Source organism: Coturnix japonica, chromosome 12, assembly GCF_054131305.1.
Source record: "Coturnix japonica strain WE chromosome 12, WE-NBRP24, whole genome shotgun sequence".
Classification (NCBI taxonomy): Eukaryota; Metazoa; Chordata; class Aves; order Galliformes; family Phasianidae; genus Coturnix; species Coturnix japonica.
The window spans coordinates 4,103,108-4,123,302 of NC_140674.1; the positions used below are offsets into that span (position 1 = coordinate 4,103,108).

At 45.0% G+C, this 20,195-nt stretch overlaps 1 protein-coding gene across 5 annotated transcripts in view; it reads left to right on the forward strand.

The window, feature by feature from the left end:
- The first annotated feature begins 630 nt into the window (after positions 1-630).
- MAP3K13 (mitogen-activated protein kinase kinase kinase 13) overlaps positions 631-20,195 on the forward strand; it is a 55,771-nt gene continuing 36,206 nt past the window's right edge. For 2 of the 5 annotated variants that reach the window (XM_015871163.3, XM_015871170.3), the window contains exons 1-3: positions 631-810; positions 8,468-8,584; positions 20,032-20,174. The gene's annotated coding sequence lies outside the window, so the exon portion shown is untranslated. Of the gene's footprint in view, positions 811-1,720; positions 1,864-6,625; positions 6,695-8,467; positions 8,585-20,031; positions 20,175-20,195 lie in introns of those variants that run through there. The other 3 variants (XM_085512623.1, XM_015871165.3, XM_085512624.1) reach the window with 3 other exon arrangements.

Consider the following 20,195-nt stretch of genomic DNA (forward strand, 5'->3'; position numbering starts at 1 on the left):
GCTGAGATATGATGTAAATACTCACATCCTTACTAGAAATAAAAACAACGCAAGGCATTGTAGAGAGCTGTTTCTAGAAGGAGGCTTGGAAAGGTGTTGCTCATGATGATAAGATTTATGTAATCAATACATGTTTCTATTCCCCATCCCAGGCTGCAGGATGCTCTGTTGGTGTACTGCCAGTGAAATACTTTTCTGTCCAGTAGTGAAGTATCATGTTAAAAGCAACTGTGAGAGACCTGAATGTCTGGTTTGGCCATGCAGGCTGCATCGTCATGTTCTGAGAGAGCTGGCTGAAAAAATGCTCATATCATAGAATCATAGAATGGTTTGAACTGGCTTGAAAAGGACCACAGTGAGCATCTCATTCCAACCCACCAGCCCAGGCTGCCCAGAGCCACATCCAGCCTGGCCTCGAATGCCTCCAGGGATGGGACATCCACAGCACTGCTGCACTGCAGATAAATCACGACCTGCCTAAATTGCTCTCTGGCATAAGTGGGGAAGACTGGAAATAGCCATCTCTGAGCCTAGGAGCGATGCCCCAGGTGGTACACTACTGCCCACCGCGGCCATCCCATTGGCAGCTCTGGAGCCGGGCAGGGTCTGTCCCTCATTCCAGTGTCCCTGTTCTCGGGGTTGTCGCACACACCGAGCTCATCTCCCCTCCATCACCCCCGACGTCTCCCCGCTGGGGGCTGCCGGCTCTTCATCCTCCATCCTCAGCGCCCGTCAGCGCCTGCGCCAACACGGCGGCCGGAAGTGGCGGGGCGGCAGGAGCGCAGCAGGAGCCCGGCGGGAGCGGAGCAGGTAGCGGCGGGTCGGGCTCATTGAGCTCATTGAGCTCACCGAGGGGTGGGCAGGAGGTGCGGGGGATGAGGCACTGCTCCGGGCATGGGGGAAGCCGGGCTGTGCGCTGGCCGAGCCGGGAGCTGCCTTGTTGTAAGGCCGTAGCTCCCAGGTTGACACGCACGACAAAAAGAAGTTTAGCGGGTTGAAGCAGCTGAAGTTGTTTGCATGGCGGCGGGCTGACGCTGCCTGCCAACTGCTTTGGGGCGTCCGCGGCGCGTCGCCTCCTTTTAGCGGGCGGGTGGAAGCGTTTGGGTCCGTCTGCAGGCAGCCCCGGAGCGGATTATTGCTGTGTCCTAATCCTGTCTGGACCGAACGCTTCGGAGGCCGTGGGCGCATCGGAACATCTGCTGCCATCATCGGCTTTACCAAATGTCTGCCGTAGTTTCAGTGGTTTCATGGTGTCTGTCTCGGTGGAGGTGCTGTGAGTAATGTGCCCGCAGCGTGGAGCAAAGGAAGGGAAACGTGGGGAGAAAATGGGTTGGAACCCATCACCCTCCCCTCTCGTGGCAGTTGTGCTGCTGAGGTCGCCTTATTGCTTCGTGTTCCGTCCTTCTGCCCTCTAGTTGTACTGTGCCAAAGGTAGGCTGGCTTTACACCTGTCTCCTCAAAGCAGAATGGGCAAATAAAGAGCAATACTGCTCTCAGCAGCCGTCCGGAGGTGGGTTTGGTTCCTCATTCCGGCTCTGTTTGAGCCGTGAAAGCTTACACTGCTCGGTAACTGTGTCAGCGAGAGTTCAGTGTCAGGAGAGAAGGCTTATGGTAACGTTGCTGCTGAGAAGGGCAGCCCTATGCACCTCCTTCCCATCCTCCCGTTACCTCCTTTCATTGCCTGTGGGGTGTGAGTGCCTGCGTGGCCGGCCGGCTCCCTGCTGGCAGCGCTCAGCGCTGGATGGAAGCGCAGTGAGCACAGGCTGTATGGGATCGGCAGGCCCGCCCAGCTGGGCACTGCTGGGATTCCAGGCTTTACAGCAGCTTCTGAAAGCGTGCCCGAGGCTGCGGTTCCTTGGACAGGTAGGCTGCCCTCCTGGCTTTGCTTTTCCTTATTCTTCTTTCTTGAAACTGGAAATTCTTGTTCCCTGCTCCCCTCTGGTCCCGCTCAGTTTAGTTAAAGCTGTGCAGCACTGTCTGTCTCCTTATTTCATTGTGGGCCAGTATTCTCAGCCCCCTCGCACTGCACAAAAAGTAGTGTAGATGTTTTTAGTTTGCTTCCTGGAAAGCATTACATTTGGAGCCGGTCTGCTTTAGCATCAGAGTGGAAAAGGTCTAGTATAAGTAAGTAGTAGTATAAGTAAGGGTAAGTAGAGGGGTACTAAGGGTAGTAGTATAAGTAGTAGTAAGTAGAAGCATAAGAAATTTACCTATAGTGACTATTGCCGATAAGAATCATTGCTGAAACTGGTGTTCAAAACAGTACGAATGGGGGCACTTGGGGAAAAAAATGAATAAGTCACATTTAGATAAAGAAAACAGTTGGAATGGAATCAACAGGTAATTGTTCTGTACGGCTTTTGATTGGAATCTTAGTTATAGAGCTGTGTGAGACATCAGAAAGATCTCTGCCTGGAGTGAGACTATCAGCACTGATTTCCATTGGAGGAATGCAAAGAACATCGCTGGGATCTAAACGTGTTTCACTAAGACTAAGAGCAGACTTTCTGCCTGGAAACAAGCATCAGCCTCCATGCTAATCGTATTATTTCTAAGTCTGGGGTGGTACATCAGTTTGTAGATTGTATCCAGGTATTTAGTGGAGCTTTGCCTTGTGAAGTCCAAGAAGTTTATGTAAGATTTGGTGACAAAGTTTAATGGCAGGATTGCAGTGATAAAATGCTTTTTCTTGAGCTTCCAGAACTCTGTGTGCTTAGGTTGTAAATGACTTTTGCACTGTGGCCTCTGCCTCCCCCCCCTCCCGAACCTGTTCTGGAGTACATTGCTTACATCTCCTTTCCTGGTAGTATTCACTTTGGGGTCCTCTATTAAAATTATTAGAACTAAAACGTAACTGCTGTCCTTGTAGAGTTTATCTTTATGACTCCTCATAAAGAAGATAAATTGCCATTGATTATTCTTGGTTAGAAAAGATAGTGTAAGTAGGTTCCTATATCCAATGCTTTAGGTGGGTCCGCACAGTACAGTGCTGAAGTTAAATATTTACCGGTTGCGTAGGACTTTGGTCTTGTGAAACCCTTATGAACATCAGTTGCTGGAGCCAGGGGGGAAGTACTGTGCCAAAGATAATGACAAGGTAAAAGTCTCACCCTCCAGATTAGAGCAGTCTGCTCTCCCCAATGGTAACACCTTCACCAGGAGGCTCGGCCTCTAGTGCCTCCTTACACACAAATTAGATAGAAGTTAATTGAAACACCATTTCCAGACAAGTATGAAGTAAGAATATAAAAGGTATTAGCTTTTTTGGGGGGGTTCATTTTGCATTGTGATCTTAAAGCATCCTGTAGTACACTGGTGTTGACTGTTGGTAGTCTCTGCTGCGTGGTGTGAGCAGGTAATTGGGGTTGTACTTGTGGTGAAGTGACTCGAGTCTGCCTTTGCCATGTCTGATCAGCTTTCTAATCTAACTCTTTTTTTAATGCTTAAACGTACCTACTTCTAGCTGGAAGAAATTCTGTGTGCCTGTGAGCCAGCTGTCAGGAGGCTCTGGCTCTTCCTTCCAGCATGGAAAGCTTCTTGGTTTTAATATACATTGTAACTTGGAAAACAGCAACAACAACCAAACCGAGAAAAAAAGTATCCTTATTCTTGTAAGCATTTGCTGTCAAGTAGGAACTAAACATACTTGCTCCAATGATTTCACCCTGCTCCATGCCTCTTTTCTTACCATGGTGGACTTTCTTGCAGTGGTCTAAAAGGTGACTGATAAACTGCTTTGAAAAGAGGAGAATTCCTCTGGAACTGATGAGATTAGATGCGTTCCTCAGTGGTGTGACACGTCTAAGCCTTCAGTGCTTTGCTGTGGGCAGCCCAGCATGTGACACCAAGCACTGTATATGAGAGAACTCACTTCTTGAGCTAAGAGGCTTTGTCAGTGAGAGGCATCTCAGACTTTCTTGTTTGCCCCATGGGGAATAGGAGCTCCAGTTAATCAGGAGGAAAAAAACCACCATCAAAAAAACTACAGCTGGAAAATCCTGCTGTCGTATGGTGCTTTAGGTAAAGAAATTTCTACGTGCTGCAGCGATAAGAAGTTTTGAGTTACTTATGAAATAGCTGATTCTTTGCATATGTTTTTGGTAACTCTGCTGGTTGTTTTGCCTGCCAGAAGAAAGGTTTTGTTTTAGCTGTAGCATTTTGTTGATAACTCCTGCCTTTCTACTTACTCACTTTGAAGCCTCTCCCTAGATGTGATGGACAGGAGTTACCTCTGGCACAGTCTGTGTCTGTTCTGCAATGTAGAGATGTCTGTGAAGAGCTCGAGGAGCAAAAGGCAGCTCCAGTTTTAAGCATTTCCTTTCTCTTTTACCTCTCTGTGAACTTGCAGTCAGGATGTGGTTCATCTCAGGTGTGTTTATACCACATTCTTGGTTTCAGAGGTGCACGGGTGCTTAGCGTAACAGATCAGGATTTAGATTGAACTCCAGATGGTGATCAGAGGATTACTTGGAGAGCTGATTAGGAGAGTTCTTTGTGTAAGTCTCATGCCTAACTGAAAAGTTACATCACTCTTTAATGAGTCATCAGACAATTTAATAGGGGATAAAAAGCCAACCACCACCTTCTAAACTTTCCCATGAAGCTGGTTTTTCCCTTAGCCCATCTGGCTCCTATTGAGCTGCACCCCAGCGCTCGCAGGCTGCTTTAATAGATCTTCATTTCCTGACTCCGAGGATGACATCTATGATATCTTTGATGTCTCGTTATCTTTTTCCTCTGCATACGTGGCCCACGTTTGTCCTTGTGTTCATCCACCAAGTGTGAGTGTGTTGCTGTGGTGTGAGCTGTGAACAAAGAGCGTTGTTCATTCTATGTTCCCAAGTAGAATCCACTGCATTTGTGTGAGCTATTTTTGGAGTTTTCTTATAGAGAAGGTGGTGAGCCTGTCTGACTTCAGAGCCAAGTTAAGGGAAAAGCAGCAATTCAAGCAGCAAGTGGGTGAGAAAACGCTCCTTTTGTCTTGCCAGGAAACATCTTGTTCTCTTCTTCGGGTTTGTGAGCTGCGGCTACTCTTTTCTTAGCTCAACAGATTTGCCCATCAGCTTGCAGATAAAGACCAATGCTCCTGGCATCTGCAGCTCTGGATTGCTGTGCTGGCACCACTCGTCAGGCTGCATTGTCACTGTCTTGTTTGGTGCCTGGTACCGTGACCGCCACAGCTCGGGCCTTTGCTCAGTGTCTCTGCTGTGTTAGCTTAGTACTAACAGCAGTGATGCTCCCTCAGTTAGCAGTGCCTGTCTCTGGACTGTTAGAGTGTTTCATGAAGAGCAGTTTCGCACTGGTGCTGTGTATCCAGCTCCATTGCTGGCCTCAGATCCACCAGGAGGTTAAATACTGCTGGAATAGCAGTGGTGTTGGGCTCCCATGCTGGTGGTGCCAAGGACCACAGCAGGCAGTAGCCTAATTTCCTTAGTATCATTTGTTTCCTGCCTGTTTGCTTTACAACAACCAGACTTTCTTTGTGGTATTGCTCAGTGGCAGAGTGAGAATGTTTAGAAGTGTTTTTTTTTAGTCATGGGGCTGCTTGGGAGGATTCTTTTCATCCCTTCCTAAGCAAAGGTTAACATAGCAGCTGGATGACTAAGAGTGCTTTGACCTTCCGGATTCACTTACAAATGTAGTACTTTTTTAATGGGTTATTGTACTTGAGGAATGCAAATGACCTGTAGTTTCGATGTACCTGCCTATCAATCAGTGAGGGAGGAAGTAGTGCTGCTGGGTAACTGATTTGTTGTGTTTTTGTGATGAGAGGCTCCTCCTGTAGCCTGCTCATCACCAGAGTCTTTGGAGGTACTGGCTGCAAGCTAGATTATATTTATGTTCAATCACCCATTGTTTTCTCCTGGGGGCAAGAGCTGCTGGGGAAGAATAATGGAAACTCGATGGGAGTGGTTTAATACAGTTATGTTTGGGAGCTCAATGAGGTGACTGAATAGGCAGCCAGCTGCAGGGTTTTGTACATCTGACCCCGAACAAGCTGCTGCTGCTTGTGGGTTCTGCAAAGCATAATGGTGTTGTTTTATGTCAGAATCCCTCTTGGCTAACAGATCCTTGGGGTCTTCTGCTGGCTTTGTGGGAGACCTGTATAGTTACAGCACCAAAAAACAGGTTACATTTTGAATTCATGTGTTGGATTCCATAGACTGAGTGCTAAATGGTTCTAAGAGCAAGGTTATTGCCAGAGCTGCTTGGAGGTGCAGTAGAAGCTTCCATGAGCTTGTTTATGCTTTGTGGGATAAATATGCCCCTTCGCCCCCTGGGCCAGATCAAATGATGCTGAGAGTTTTAATGAAGAACTCTTCCAAGTGATATCAGACTTGGAATGAACCTCTGTGTTCTTGGTGTAGTTACTCACCAAGCACTGAGACTTTGCAGAGTCATCCAGGAATGAAACTGCACTTTGTGGAGCTGTACTGGGGTTACTGTCTGCATGGAGGGCTCTGGTGCTTGTTTCTGGATAGCTGCAAATGAGTAGCTCCAAGCAGGGCTTTGTGCTTGTGTTGTGTGTTCTCAGGTGGCACAGAAGTGCTGCTTTTAAGTGTTTGGCATTCTTTAGTCTATCTTGTCTGTCTGATGCACCACCCTCATTCTCTTCCAACTCCAGCAGAAAGGTGAGAAGAACTGAGAGCTGGGAATACATACCAAACCTGCCTACCTGTGAGCCTGCAGAGAGGTACGGGTCTTGTCCAGCAGCTGTGGCCAAAGAGGGTAAAAGCTCTTGGGAAGGTTGCATCTCCTGCAGTCTGGTGTAGTAGCACGTGTTTAGCTGGAGTTGCTGGGAAGTAGCTGTCTTTTCTAGGCTTCCTGGCTGCTGGGAACCTTGTGAATGTGACCTGAGTAAACTAGAACAGATGGAGGGTTTCACTGCTTTGGCTACCACTGTGTGACCCTTTCATGGACACTGCAAAAGGGCAGCCTACATAATAGCGATAAGAGGAGCTGCAGGACGCGCTGTGTTGAATTTAATCTGCCTAAATAGCTGCTAGTCCAATTCCATTAATGCTTGCATATTTAATAAACTTTTACTGTTGGATTTTAATGAGTTGGCAGTTATCTCTGAACATCCAGCTGCAGCTCTCACACAGTCTAAGGGGCTCTCGGATGCGGATATCTCTCACTTAGAAGTCATGCGGCCTCTCCTTGGGCAGTCAGTGCTTGGCAGGCTGTAGCGTGCTTTGATGTAGGTTGTGCTGATGTGCAGGAGCACTGAACTTCATAATGTAGTTGGTGCCCTGGGGGGGGCTTTTCAGGGGAGGAATCAAGACTGAATGTAAGAACGTGACCTTGGTTAATCTCATAGCGAACCACTTATGGAACTGGGATGATTCTTGCTAGCGTTTGAATTACTTTTGGTTGCAAAATGGGCCTGTTATGAAATTTGTTTCTAAGGTGGTGTTTGCTTGTTTACAAGCTGTAAGTTTTGACTTTGTGTTTCCAGGCTCATTTTCCAAACCTGAATCAAAGTCTCAAAACCTCAAACAGGTGAAGTGCTCTCCTTGTGTTGTGCAATTGGAATTGAGTGTCCCTAATGAGGCCAAGGAATCTCATCTATTACTGAGGAAACCTTGGTGGAATTAAGTGGAGGAGTTTGATGTTGATATTTTGGAAATTAACACAAGCGTAGTGAATAAATGTCACAGAATCAGTTGTAAGGGTTGGGAGGGATCTCTGGAGCTCCAAACATCCCTGTAGCCCTCCACTGGGCTCACCCTGCTGCTTCCCTGTCTGGCACTGGGAGCCCAGAACTGGGCACAGCTTTGGCCTCACCAGGACAGAGCAGTGGGGAAGAACTTCCCTCACCTGCTGGGCACACTCTGTGCTATGCACCCTGGGGTCCCATAGTCCTTCACAAGGGCACACTGCTGGCCACCAGGACACTCAAGGCCTTCTCTGCAGAGAAGCTGTGTAAAACAAGTTGCCCAAGGAGGTTATGGATGCCCCATCCCCAGAGGCATTCAGGGCCAGGCTGGATGTGGCTCTGAGCAGCCTGGTCTGGTGGTTGGTGACCCTGCACATAGGAGGGGGTTTGAAACTGCATGGCCATTGTGGTCCTTTTTAATCCAGGCCATTCTGTGATTCTATGAAAATGCAGCAGAGAAGGTGAAGAGGGACTGTCAGTAGTACAGTGTAATTCTTAGCTCTGGTACCAGTGTGACTTTAAAGTCACTTATCCATTCCTAACCTTCAGGGTAAATTCTTAATATGCTACTGTAAAGCAGATAGTAAATGTGTAAACTCTGAGGGTCACAGGGGTAAAGCAAGGAGTCCTTACTGCTTCCTTTGAGATAAGTCAGCAGAGTTGTTCAGTAACCGACTATCAGGTTGGTTTTAGGTGACCTTTCAGTGTGCCAGGCAAAAAGCAGGAAAAATGTAATGTTTATGTAAGGTGGTATCATTTTCTGAGAGCGTGCTGTATTTTAAATTGAGATTCTTTTTCTATCTTCAGAATACCTGTTTCTGAGAGGATGAGCAAAGAAACCTAAGTGCAGAAACTGATGGACCATTACATCATCCAAAATGAGTCTATTCATGCGTTTCTACTGGAAACTAGCATGTCTTGAAGGTGAGTAGGTTTTGTTGGTGACAGATGAGCTGTTTGATGTTTTGGGACTCGACCATCAGTCATCCCAAAGATAGTGTGCAGCTGCTTCTGTGGGAAGGCACAGCCCATAGAAGCATGCTTGTGAAGCGATGTGTTTTGCCATTGGAAGAAATATCTGGGAAGGAGGTGTGTTTTCTACCGTGTGGATGAATTATTGTTAATTTCCAAAGTCTCGGGGGAGAGAAAAAATATGGAGTGCTTAGTGAAGGAGATGGAATGTATGGGAACTATTGAGTCACAGCCTGAGCCACTGATTGAACACCTGGGGAAAGGACCCAGTCAGCCCTGGGAGCACAAGTGAAAGCTTGGCTCCACCTCTCCTAGACCTCATTTGAAGGGCTGACTGCCACTGGGGAAGGATCTCTGACTGGGGATCTCTCCCTTGTGGAGTTTTCCCTGTGAGCCTCGTTCTTCAGAGACCGGTGAGCACTTTTCCTTTTAACACCTTTCCATTGCAGTAGTCCCTTTGTCTTTACACCTCTTGTATCACCATTCCACCCTGTTGATCTTTCTATCTTGAGCATGGATAATTTCTGGAGGGTAAGGGAAGCACAGGTGTTTTACTTGCAGGATGGGAAAGTTAAGTTTGCAAGACAAACTTCAGATTGCTGACTGTATTAAATTAGATGAGGCTTTTTCAAGTTCAGTTGCAGTCATACCTCAAGTGATGTTATCATTGCTCAGAGCAGCTGAAGAAGAATGTATGCTGTCAAGGATGGTAAATTAATTTCCCCAAAGTAAAGAACACAGCGCTTCAATGAAATGAAATCCATCTTATTTTGTAGAGTTTGTGGTATCTTTTCTGTTAGTTCTGTACTCAGCCCCTTAGGGCTGTAGGTGGTGACTGTACAGTGATGTTTTAAAATCCATCCTTTAAGGACAGAAATCATAATAGGAAAAGTCACAAACAGTTAAGATTTAAAACGTGGTGGTATAGACTTTACTATCACTTTAATAAGGATATAAAAGAAGCCTTGTGTCCTTTGCATGTGTTGTGTATATATAAATATATATATATACATATATATATAAAAATTTACTGTTTTTCCAGCCTACACTTTCAAACTACACTAATCATTGAATTTGGAGTGCCCTGCTTGCTTTCCATATTATGCATTTGAATTTATATAATGATCTTAAGTTATTTTTGAAGAGAAGGATATTTTAAGTTTGGTCTATGAATTCTGCACCAATAAAACTATCTGTATATTAATATTCGACATAAAATTGTTGTGACATTTGAGTGATTGCAGAAGCCAGTAGTTACACCTGATGCTGTTTGTGCTTGCATGAAGGGTGTTTAGGAGGTAAAATGTTATCTGTGAATCCTGTTGCTAGAAAAATCTAGAAAACTGGGAATCTGGGAAATGTGGAAGTGTTTATTCTGATGTGATCTGTACTTCTGTGTTTATGTAGATCACCTGGTCTTCCTTGTGCTCTGTGTCTTCTGCTTTTGCATCTTGGTGGAAAGTGCAGTTTTCGTCTCTGGAGAAAGTCCGTGTGAGAATGAGGAAAGAGACTGTGAAAGAAGGATGTTTTTCTTGCTACAAGGCTTCTTTGTTCTCTGAGGTCAGGAAGAGCTGAGCTCCCAGTCGTTTTATAAGCTCTCCTGTTACCTGTTCACAGACTGTAGGTCTGTACACCTAAATGAATGGATTCTTCTCTGCATGAGTCATTAGGTAAATACCAGCTAGTGCTGGTATTCTGATACTGTCTGCTTTGAGTGCTCCAGCTTCTTGTTTGTATTTGACTAGCTGGTTTCTTACCTCCTATCACAACTTCAGCAGCTTTTCTCAGCACAGGATCTTCTCACGGTGCTGTGGTAGGGAGAGATCTCCATTGGTTCTCCTTGCTGTTCTGGCCTTGTTAGGGTACGTATTTTCAACAGTAGCTGGAAAAATATTTGGAGATGTTTCCATTAAAACAGTTGGTACTGATTCTTGGCTCTAAGCCTCCTCTTGATCAGAGGCAGCATTGTGGTTAGCCAGATGGCCTGCAAGCTGGATCTGCTGTGTGTTCTGATTGCGTCCCTCCCGCAGGACAGGGCACTGAAGGCAGTGCTTCTCTGGCCTCCTCCCCTGGGAGTACCAAGGCATGCTGTGTTCGGAGCTGTCACTGCAGCAGGAGGTGTCAGCACTTTGTTCCTGCTTGACTGCCTCCAAGGATGGCTGATTGCTGCAGATAGGGCTTTAGGACTGGAGAGCTGTGAGCTGTGTTTCTGCAGCAGTGGCCTTAGCCAAGGGTGGCTGAGCACTGGTGCCGTGTCACTGCCTTCTAGAAGAGGATATTTACAGCTTACATGTGGGGGCAGAGCACTGGGAGTATCTGCACTCACCAAGAAGCTTTGCTGGGAGGGAGTAGGGCATGTGTTGCCCTCCAGTCTGTGTAGGTGCTCTAAGACTTGCTTGCATTTAGATGTGGGATAACTGCTCGGTTTTGTTGAGGCTGTGGATTTATGCCCATTTTTCATGTGAGTGACAGCAGTCTGCTTCTGTCCTAAGAATAAGACCTTGCATAGACATAGGGGTCCTGATTAGTTTCTGTCCTTTGTCTTTCTGTCCCTAGTGGCATCATCTGGCCTTATAGGATTTGCCTCAGTGATTTTGGTCTAAATTCTTTTCTCCCTGAGAGAATCATTTGTCACCAATTTAATGTAAGTCTTGACTAAATTTGGACATGGGGCAAAGGCTCACAAACCAGATAATGCTGTCCAGCCAGAGTCCATTGCCATCCATCTGTACTTTCTCTGGTAGGGAAATGTTTCCAATGCTGGGTGGATGACTCCATTTTTGTGGGAGCTCTCAAGCCCAGCAGGGACTAAAGATGTGATGGAAAGCTGCATAAACCCTTAGATAGTCCATTGCTGCTACTGATGCTGCCTGCAGGGTGTTGGTTATCCCCTTCAGCCAAGGGGAGCTATCCTAGCCATCACTAGAGATCATTTTTGGAGATCTTAAGGATTTCATGTTATAAGCAGGAACTGTAGTAGACGCAACTCATTTATGGTACCAGTAGTGTAACAGCTGGAGACAAACACCAAGTTTCCTAGAGGAAGATCCATCAGACTCATCCCCATGTTGAATTTATAGCTGCTGTCGATGCTGGGGCAGTGAATTTGACAGCTCGGTTGGTAGATGTGCACAGATTTGTTTGGATGCTTCATTTGCTGTGTTGGGAACAGTTTTGCTTCAGCAGGGTGTGAAGTATTGCTGCTGGGATCTGATAGCCTTCACTTAATGGTGAAGCGGGCTGCTCTGTCAATATCTGCCTGAGACCTGATGCTCTTAGAGCTGATTTACACAGCCACTGCCCCTTGATTAGCTCTCTATGAACAACACTTTAGGGCTCCCTGATCTGGGATCTCACTGTGCCAGTCTGCAGCCTGCTTTAGAGCATCCGGACTGACGGCCACAATGTGTCTGCCTTCTATTAAGTTCTGCTATGAAGAAAATCCGTTTTGGTTAGCAGAGCACATTATGCTGTCGCTTAGTTTGGTAGCTTTAGCAGCTGAAGTATCACACAGATTGTTACAGTGTTTTTCCCAGCTTCCTGAGTATAACAATTCGTATGGTAAACATTTTTCTTACGTTTATGTGTTGAGTGGACGTATCACACAATGTTGGATTGCATTATGGTCATGTATAACGATGAGCTATGCCGGTGTGGGAAAGGTGCAGCATTCACTTTGCTCAAGATTGCCAGCTAGCATTATTTGTCTGCATGTCATCTTATCAAATAAGAAGATATTGTTTCTCCTGAACATTTGCACTTGCCATCTTGAAATAGAATTACATTTCTGGTAAACTAATGTGTTTACTCAACACTACTGAGTAAAGGAGAAGTTTCGTGTCGTTGATAAGGTACTTGGTTTATTTAACATCTGACTCTCCATCCCCTGGTGCATGAGCACTGCAATATGACTTGTGTCGAGATAACCGTGTTGGGAGAGGTGCTCAAGTCTCCTGCTCACATATGTGTTCCCACACTTCATTTTTCCTTGAAATCTAAACGCTGTCTTTGAGTTGATGGATCTTTTTAATCTCAGGCAAAAAGGAGCTCTGGTTTTATCTCTTAAATTAAGCAATGTTGATAAAAGCAGCCAGGTTACGCCGGAGTCAATGCGATGGTAATAAATTCCTTCCGCTCTTTCTTCAGCCACGGTGAAAATGGAAAGGGCTAAATTTACTGCTGTTCTTCAGACCTCTTTGTACAGTGCAGGAGAAAATTTAGCCATTTTGACCTTCCTCTGACACATGCAGTCAGTGAAGATGAGGGCAGAGAAAGCCTTCGTCAAAATAAATGAAGTGGATGCTGGGCTTTCTGACATTGTTACTAATGCATTCCTGTGTGCTGCAATTGAAGTGGAAGCCTGCGAGGCCAAGTGCAAGCAGTCTCAGCTGCTGTTTCATACAGCAACACATCGCTTGGTTTCAAGCTGTTTCTAATGCGCTCTGTCCCAGAGGTTCTATGGTAGTGGCTGTGAATGAGATGCACACTTGCTGATGCACAAGCTTGTTATACTACCTGTGCGCTAACTGCAAGGAAGGTGGTGAGAGCTCCAAGTAGCAAACCCTCCACTGGGTTTGTTATGCTGATTTGGTCCTGACTGCAGCAAGGACAATGAATTTGTAGTCTCAGTGGTGTCTTTGTACAGGAGGTGATGAGGTGACAGCTCAAGGTGCAGGGGGGTTCCTGCTAGTGGCAGGGATGTGGGGGGACCTGCTGGCAGCAGCATAAAGAAAGTGGATATATGTAGCAGTGAATGCAATGGCTATAGACACATCCGGTAATACTGGGTGATTATATTAAACTATGAATTGAAGGGAACATTAGACTGGTTGCCTGAGGCTCCAGTGTGACTTTTTAGTGCTCTGGATGGTTAATATGGAATAGCCGCACTGCTAGGACAGAGGAGCCCAGAATAATTTTCCTTGTCCTAGTTAAGTCAAGAACTATTAGAGCAGTGGAAATAAGGTTTCAACAAGAGGAGGAAAAGGGGTGAGGGATGCATCAGTTCTCACTCTTACTAGTTAGAGGGAAAAGTACACAATAGCAGCAGAGGTCAGAACTGCAAGAGGTGTGAGGAGCAGTTACCAGTGACAACAGAAGTTAGGCTAATGATGCCAAAGCATATGAGTGGATTAGGGATTATTTTCACCCTTTCTGGTGCTTAAAAAAAGAAGGAAAACAGCAAACTGCATGCAAATGTGTGGTAGAGCAGGGAGGGCAGATGGATGTGCTCTTCTGAGCTGTGTGCATGCAGGAAAGAAGAAGCTTGATCAACTTGTTACTTACACAGAAGATAGAAGACAAGCCCAGAGGGGAGGCAGAAGTGTGCATTAACTTCTTAGCTGGCTCTTCTAATGATCTATGAGAATTGTCCTTTGTGTCATCTGAAATGAGTTTCACAAAGCCCAAGGTAGAGAAGTAATACCTGTATTGATACTTAGTGTCTGCAATCAGAGTCTTACCTTGTGCTTTCACCTTGATTACCTTTGTTACCTTGGGCACTTGATAGGGGGATGTTGTTCTGATTGCTTCATGTTTCCAAGATACTGGGGTGGTTCTTTTTTGAGGGGTTTGTTTGACCTCTGAAGCAGAATTTGGTCTTTCTGGGAATTGTGTGAGAGCGAGTGATGGCCTGGAGCAAAAGAATACATGCTGAAACCGCAGCAGCAAAGACCTTGATCTCAAAGGCCACCTGCTACTGCTCTCCTTCTCTTTAGCCTTAAAGTTCACCAGGTTACAAACTCAGCTTGTCACCTTCCTGTACAATGGGTAGCAGTTCTGCAGAAGATGAGCAGAATGATTTCTCAAGGATTACTTCCTGCTTATATTGCAGCCAGCAGTCTCCTCCTGTGGAAACCTTGGTGTAGTCTTCAGCAGATACACTGAGTCGTCTTTTGGCCTTATTTCTGGATTCTCCCTTTACTACTTAGTCTTTTGGGGGCCAGTCAGTAAATCCATGGCATCACATGGCTTTGGATCTTCGTATTTGCAACCTAGCTAATACAGATAATTGGTAGGAGTTGAATATTCAGTAACTGAACTTCAACTGTTTTGTTCAGAAATTGCTGCGTATCGATCTGCTTATGTAAATGATTTCTTATGGAAAGCTAAACAAATTACTGGGCATTATTGATGGAAGAAAATGCCAAAAATATGTGATATTCTTTATTGATGTAGCTGAGCTTTGCACTTGTTAAGCAACATTCTGTATATGTATTTTCTGTTCATGGTTTGTGTTTATTTTATTTACTGAGATCAGAAATACCTCGATAGCATGCTGGGATTGTGTTTCTGGAGTGAATTCTGTTGGTGAAAGGGAAATCCTAACCAGCATCACCGTCTGCAGATGTTTTGGTGATGTTCCCTTCAGTGATGCTGTCTTAGCTTTGAATGTGAGACACAAAGGGCAGAGCACCTTCTCAGTCATTTCACTTTTAAGCAGTTTTGGTAGCCAAGGAGAGCTGTTCTAAAATTGTTTTTTTTTTTTTTTAATTCCCTCTTTCAACTTATTTCCTTCAACTTAAGCACAAACACAAGGATCCCATGGGCGTTTCAAGGCTGTGGCTCTTTCCATGCTATCTAGGATCAGCGATTGCAGTGTATGCAAGGTGCAGTCATTTTTTGTGTGTTTTGTTCTGTCTGCTGTTTGGCATGAGAGTGACTCCCCTGGCCCCCAACTGCTGCCAACAATTACAGTCACTTTCCAGTCCCCAGCGGGAATAACTGTTTTCAGCCAATATTTACAGCCTGTTCTGTGCTGGAAGAATGGAGCTACTGCTGCTATTGTAAGTTGGAGATGTAGGGAGGCTTCCTTTTGACTCTTCAGTAAAGAATAAGATGAAAAATACCGCTCTGATAGTGACTGTTAGCTTTATTAGTTGCCCAAGAAGCACTGCAGAAGATGTTGCATACCTGTAGGCATCCCCAGCTCCAACTAATTAGTGTCTGTGCTTTCTTTGGGGAGCACGTGCTGATCTGTGAGTAACCGTGGTCATCTGGAGCTTGGTCTGAATGGATCCTCCATACGGTTGTACATCACAAAGCACAACTGAGGCCAGGGCTCCAAGAAGTGTTTTGTGAGCTGGTTGGTGAGCTACTTCCTTGGGATGTGTCTCATCTGCAGCCTCTGTATGAAGGCAGGATCATAAACCAATGTTTGATGAGATAGGGGAAAACTCTTTAATTTGCTGAGTGCCTTTTATCTTATTTTAAGAGTTTCTCAAAAGAAAATAGCATGATTGTCTCACAGGACGTTGCAGTTACAGTATAACGATATCATAATGTGTCAATATAAAGATTTATTGTTTCCTGTCACTTAAACAACATGGCACACCAGTGTTCTGTGGTCACCCATATCTTTTTAGCATCAGATCTGGCCTCTTTTTTTCACACATCTACCAAGGCTGCTGTGCTGTAGGAAGAAGAGTCATCAGCTTTTGGGAAGCTGGAAGTTCAAAGCAGACAGCACTGAAAATTGAGGTCCTGTTGTCTCGGCAGTAGTGTGTTCCTACCTGAGATGTGTGGAAGACCTTGAATGCTGTCTTGGCTTTGCAAGCTTACTGTCAGCAGCTAATTGCAGCGAAAAAGAGGCTTCTGATGTGGGTGTGCTCGCAGCACTTAATTTTTTCTCTCTGTAGGTTAATTGTGGTTTTGCTGTGGGTTTCTGTTCCTTCAGTTTTTTTCACTACCGCAGGAGAGGAAAAAAATGTACTGGTTGAGCCTGCTTCTGTAATGCATGGCTGCTTTCTGGAATGTACTTTCCCAATCTTCAGAAGAGTGCAAAAGAAGAGGGTATCAGTGTATGTGCTTTGAAATCCATTCATACTTCTAAAAGGGAAAATGTATGTGCTCTTTACTGACCTGCACTCGTTGTATGGAGGATTTCCAAAGGCTGAATAGCTTTCAATAGGTTTGGTAGCGTTTGTAGTTTATTACTTTCTAGCTTGCCAACAATAGGAAGAGTTAGTTGAGGTGAGAAAGATATAAACAAGGGAGGGAATGGGCTCTTCTCTGACAACAGAGGGAAGAGAAGCAGATAATGATGATTAATTTATGGTCTAGGAGAGGTGGGAGCTGAAAAAGGAAGAAAAGTGGAGGTAGAGGTGAGGGAATGCATTCATTTCTTTTTTTGGATAAGTTATTTTAGTCATAAGAAATGCTAATCCACAACTTGTCTCCCTCATAAATTAATTTCAGCAGCCTAAGCCTATTCATCAGTATAGGAGTAACTCAAGGAAATAAAGGGGAACGGTTGTTCCTTACTGGCCTCTGTTATTTGCACCTGGATGTGCTTAGCAGTCTCATTACATCAAGGTGATGTAATTGGGTAGGAGCTCCTTACTCCCTGATCTAGATAACACAATGCTACTGCATGTTACCTACTGACACTGTGAGCTGTGTTGAGTGACTTGGTTTCTATAAGGAGCAGTCAGGTATTTTTGATGTCTTGGATCTTACTGCAGGCTGCTCTGTGGCCTGAGGTCTGACAATGGTTGTTTATTGGGCGCACCAGAAGGGAAAATAACTTGCAGAAGTGAGGGTTGTTCCAAAGCCTGATCAGAGACTTTTACAGGAACCATGGAATGTCATAAGTGCTTAATCTTCCCTGCAGAAGCACTCTACTTCTTTGATTTACCTTTTTTAGCTTGAAATACTGCTATTAGGATGCTAAAAGCCCATGTTCCTAAAATAGAGTAGAATAAGCACTTCAGTGATGACTGCTTCAGGAGAGGGAGAAGGTAACAACGTACAGCTATCACATATCAGACACATCACTTAAGGCATCCGAAGACCTCAGACTCTGTCAGCACAAATGTGGCAGAAGAACCCAGAGAGAACTAGTTCTAATGAACCAGCCTGGATGTTAGAGTTGCACTGGGTGTTGGACTTGCAGAAGTGAGAGGAGGTTGGATGTTAGGAGGAAGTTTTTCACCCAGAGGGTGGTGACGCACTGGAACAGGTTGCCCAAGGAGGCTGTGGATGCCCCATCCCTGCAGGCATTCAAGGCCAGGCTGGATGTGGCTCTGGGCAGCCTGGGCTGCTGGTTGGTGACCCTGCACACAGCAGGGGGTTGGAACGAGCTGATCATTGTGGTCCTTTTCAACCCAGGCCATTCTGTCATTCTATTGGTTGGTAATTGAGAGAGGCAGCTGCTGCTGGTGTGTGGCTTCAGCCAGGATGAATTAGGAATACGTGTGTAGCTTGGTGGCTGGCCCTGGCTATAATTTCTCAGAGCAGGGATTTTCGTTTCTCTTCCTTCTCTGGATGGCACTGTGGGCAGAGGTGTATGGCAGCCCTCGCTCTTGCTGGAGGAACCCGCTGCAGCAGGAAGAGTAACGCAAAATCGATCTTGTGCTTTCTGTGCTCTTTGCCATGCAAATGTGATGTTTAACCTTTGAAAACTTGCTGATAAGCTGCAATCAGCCAACTGTTAAAACAACAAACCCTTCCACCTTGCTGAGCTGGAATAGGAGCTTCTCAGGGTTTCAAGGCCCGGGTAGTTAAAGACCAGCAATAATCCGGGACCAGCAGCCAGGCAGGGACAAAGGTGACTGGAGAAGTCAGCTGCAGTTGCTGGCTTTGTGCTGTTCGTGCATCTTCCCTGTAAGTATTTATCCTGCACAAAATGATCTATTTTGAACTAGATGCCATCAGGAGAGTGCAAAGCCATGCTACAGCACTGAGCAGCATCTCTAACAGGTCTTAAAACCGGATGCAGGGAATGCAGTCCGAGCTCTGCTGAATACAATGCAACAGTCACAGCTCTGCTTTCACTGCTTGTAGGAGAATTTCAAAGCAAATAGTGTCCTGCTTGTTCAGTTCTTTAAATAAAATACATCTGTAGGGGATCGTGTTTAAATCCAGATGCTGAGCATTCTGCTGGTATTTTGTTGGGATGAGAAGTAATAGGTTGAAACAAATCCTTGGCTGATATGAAAGGGGGAAAAAAAATCTAATCATCAGGTGTGTTCTGGGATTGTTTCCAGATAGTTTGGTTCTCTTCATTGCATGTGAGTGGTTTTGTATTTGTTTTATTCATGTGATTGATTGATTGATTACCAAGAGTATTAGCTTTACAGACACACAGAAGCTTCCAAGTTGAATCTGGAAGGCCGTGTGTTAAAAGCAGAGGGCTGTAAAGGCTGTAGTAAATCCCCATGCAGGAGGAGCAGCACTCACCTGGTGGCAGAAGACCTCAGGCCCCCAAAGCCTTTCTCTTCCAGAGTGTTGACGATTCTACTGGCTTAAAACTTCTGCTTAAAACTGATGTTTTAAGCCTCAAATGGACGTACTTTTTGTGTGTGAGATTCAGCCATATATTCCAGTGGCATCCTGCCAACTTCAGGCATTGTCACACTCGTGTCTTTTAAGAATATCTCTCTGTTACAATGTGCTGTTTTAACCGTAATGTAATCAAATGCAATCTTTTCCTTTTTATGTGGTTTGATTCTCAATTATGTATTACTGTTTCATCTGTAGTACCTATCTACTTGCAATCTGCTTTTCCTTAAGCAAGAAAACACATCTTTCTGTGCGTGTGTATATATATATATGTGTGTGTGTGTGCACATGAATGTACGTGTACCATTCCTTTCCTTAAACTGTAGTTAAAATCTGATGGCTAGCTGGCTTTTGGGGCCATTGATTTGATGGAACCACTGAATGAGTTCCTTACAAATGATGGCAAGCATCTATGTTTTCATGTGTAAATAGGTCTGCGGGTAGAAGCAATCTGTTTTAAGACCAATTAGTTCAGTCTTTGCCTTGTTCAGCAATTTCAAGGTGTTAATTATTTCTAATTTCATGAAGAGCTGGGCTAAGCCTTTGGATTTTTGTGGGGTAGGAAGAATATGCAGCAGGCTGAGAAATGGAAGTCCCAGTTTCTTTGCTTGCATGGTTGTGATGGCAAGAGGGATGATGGTACGATGAGCTGTGTGTATGGTGGAGGACTGCAACAGCTTGTGCTTTTCCTAAGATTTCCTTGAGAAGAGGGAAACAATTTGAAGTGTAGGTATAAAATTATGTGAGAGGAATCATTAATAGATTATCTTAGAGTGTGTTATTTTAAAATCCAATCCAGAATGAGATGTATGCATTGAATATGGAAAGCTGTGAGCTCTATTGTGGGAGCTGCTTTCTTAATTTAGGTTAACACTGTAACATAAAGGAACTATAGAGCATGCTAAGGAAGGATGTGCTAAATGTGATGTCTTTCTGTTTCCAGATTCCACCCTTTTTGAACGTGCATACTTTGTTTTGGCAGTATTCTGCTGCCTTTAAATGTACTATGTAGCATCAAGATGTGCTAATGGAACATTTTGCATGGGTATTAGGAACATTTAATTAAACAGATCTTTGTTCTATAAGATTCTGAGGTTCCTTATTGCTTTTCTTTCTAGAGAGAAGAATTCGCTGCTGGATTGTCTTGAGCATTACCTGTGGTGCAGCTTCAGGGAGCGGCTTGGTTTACCTGACTTGAAGAGTCTGATGTGTAGCAAGCCAAAGGGACATGGGCTTTCAGTGCACCTGGAAAAATGATCAGGTACCCACAGCTGTCTGTGCT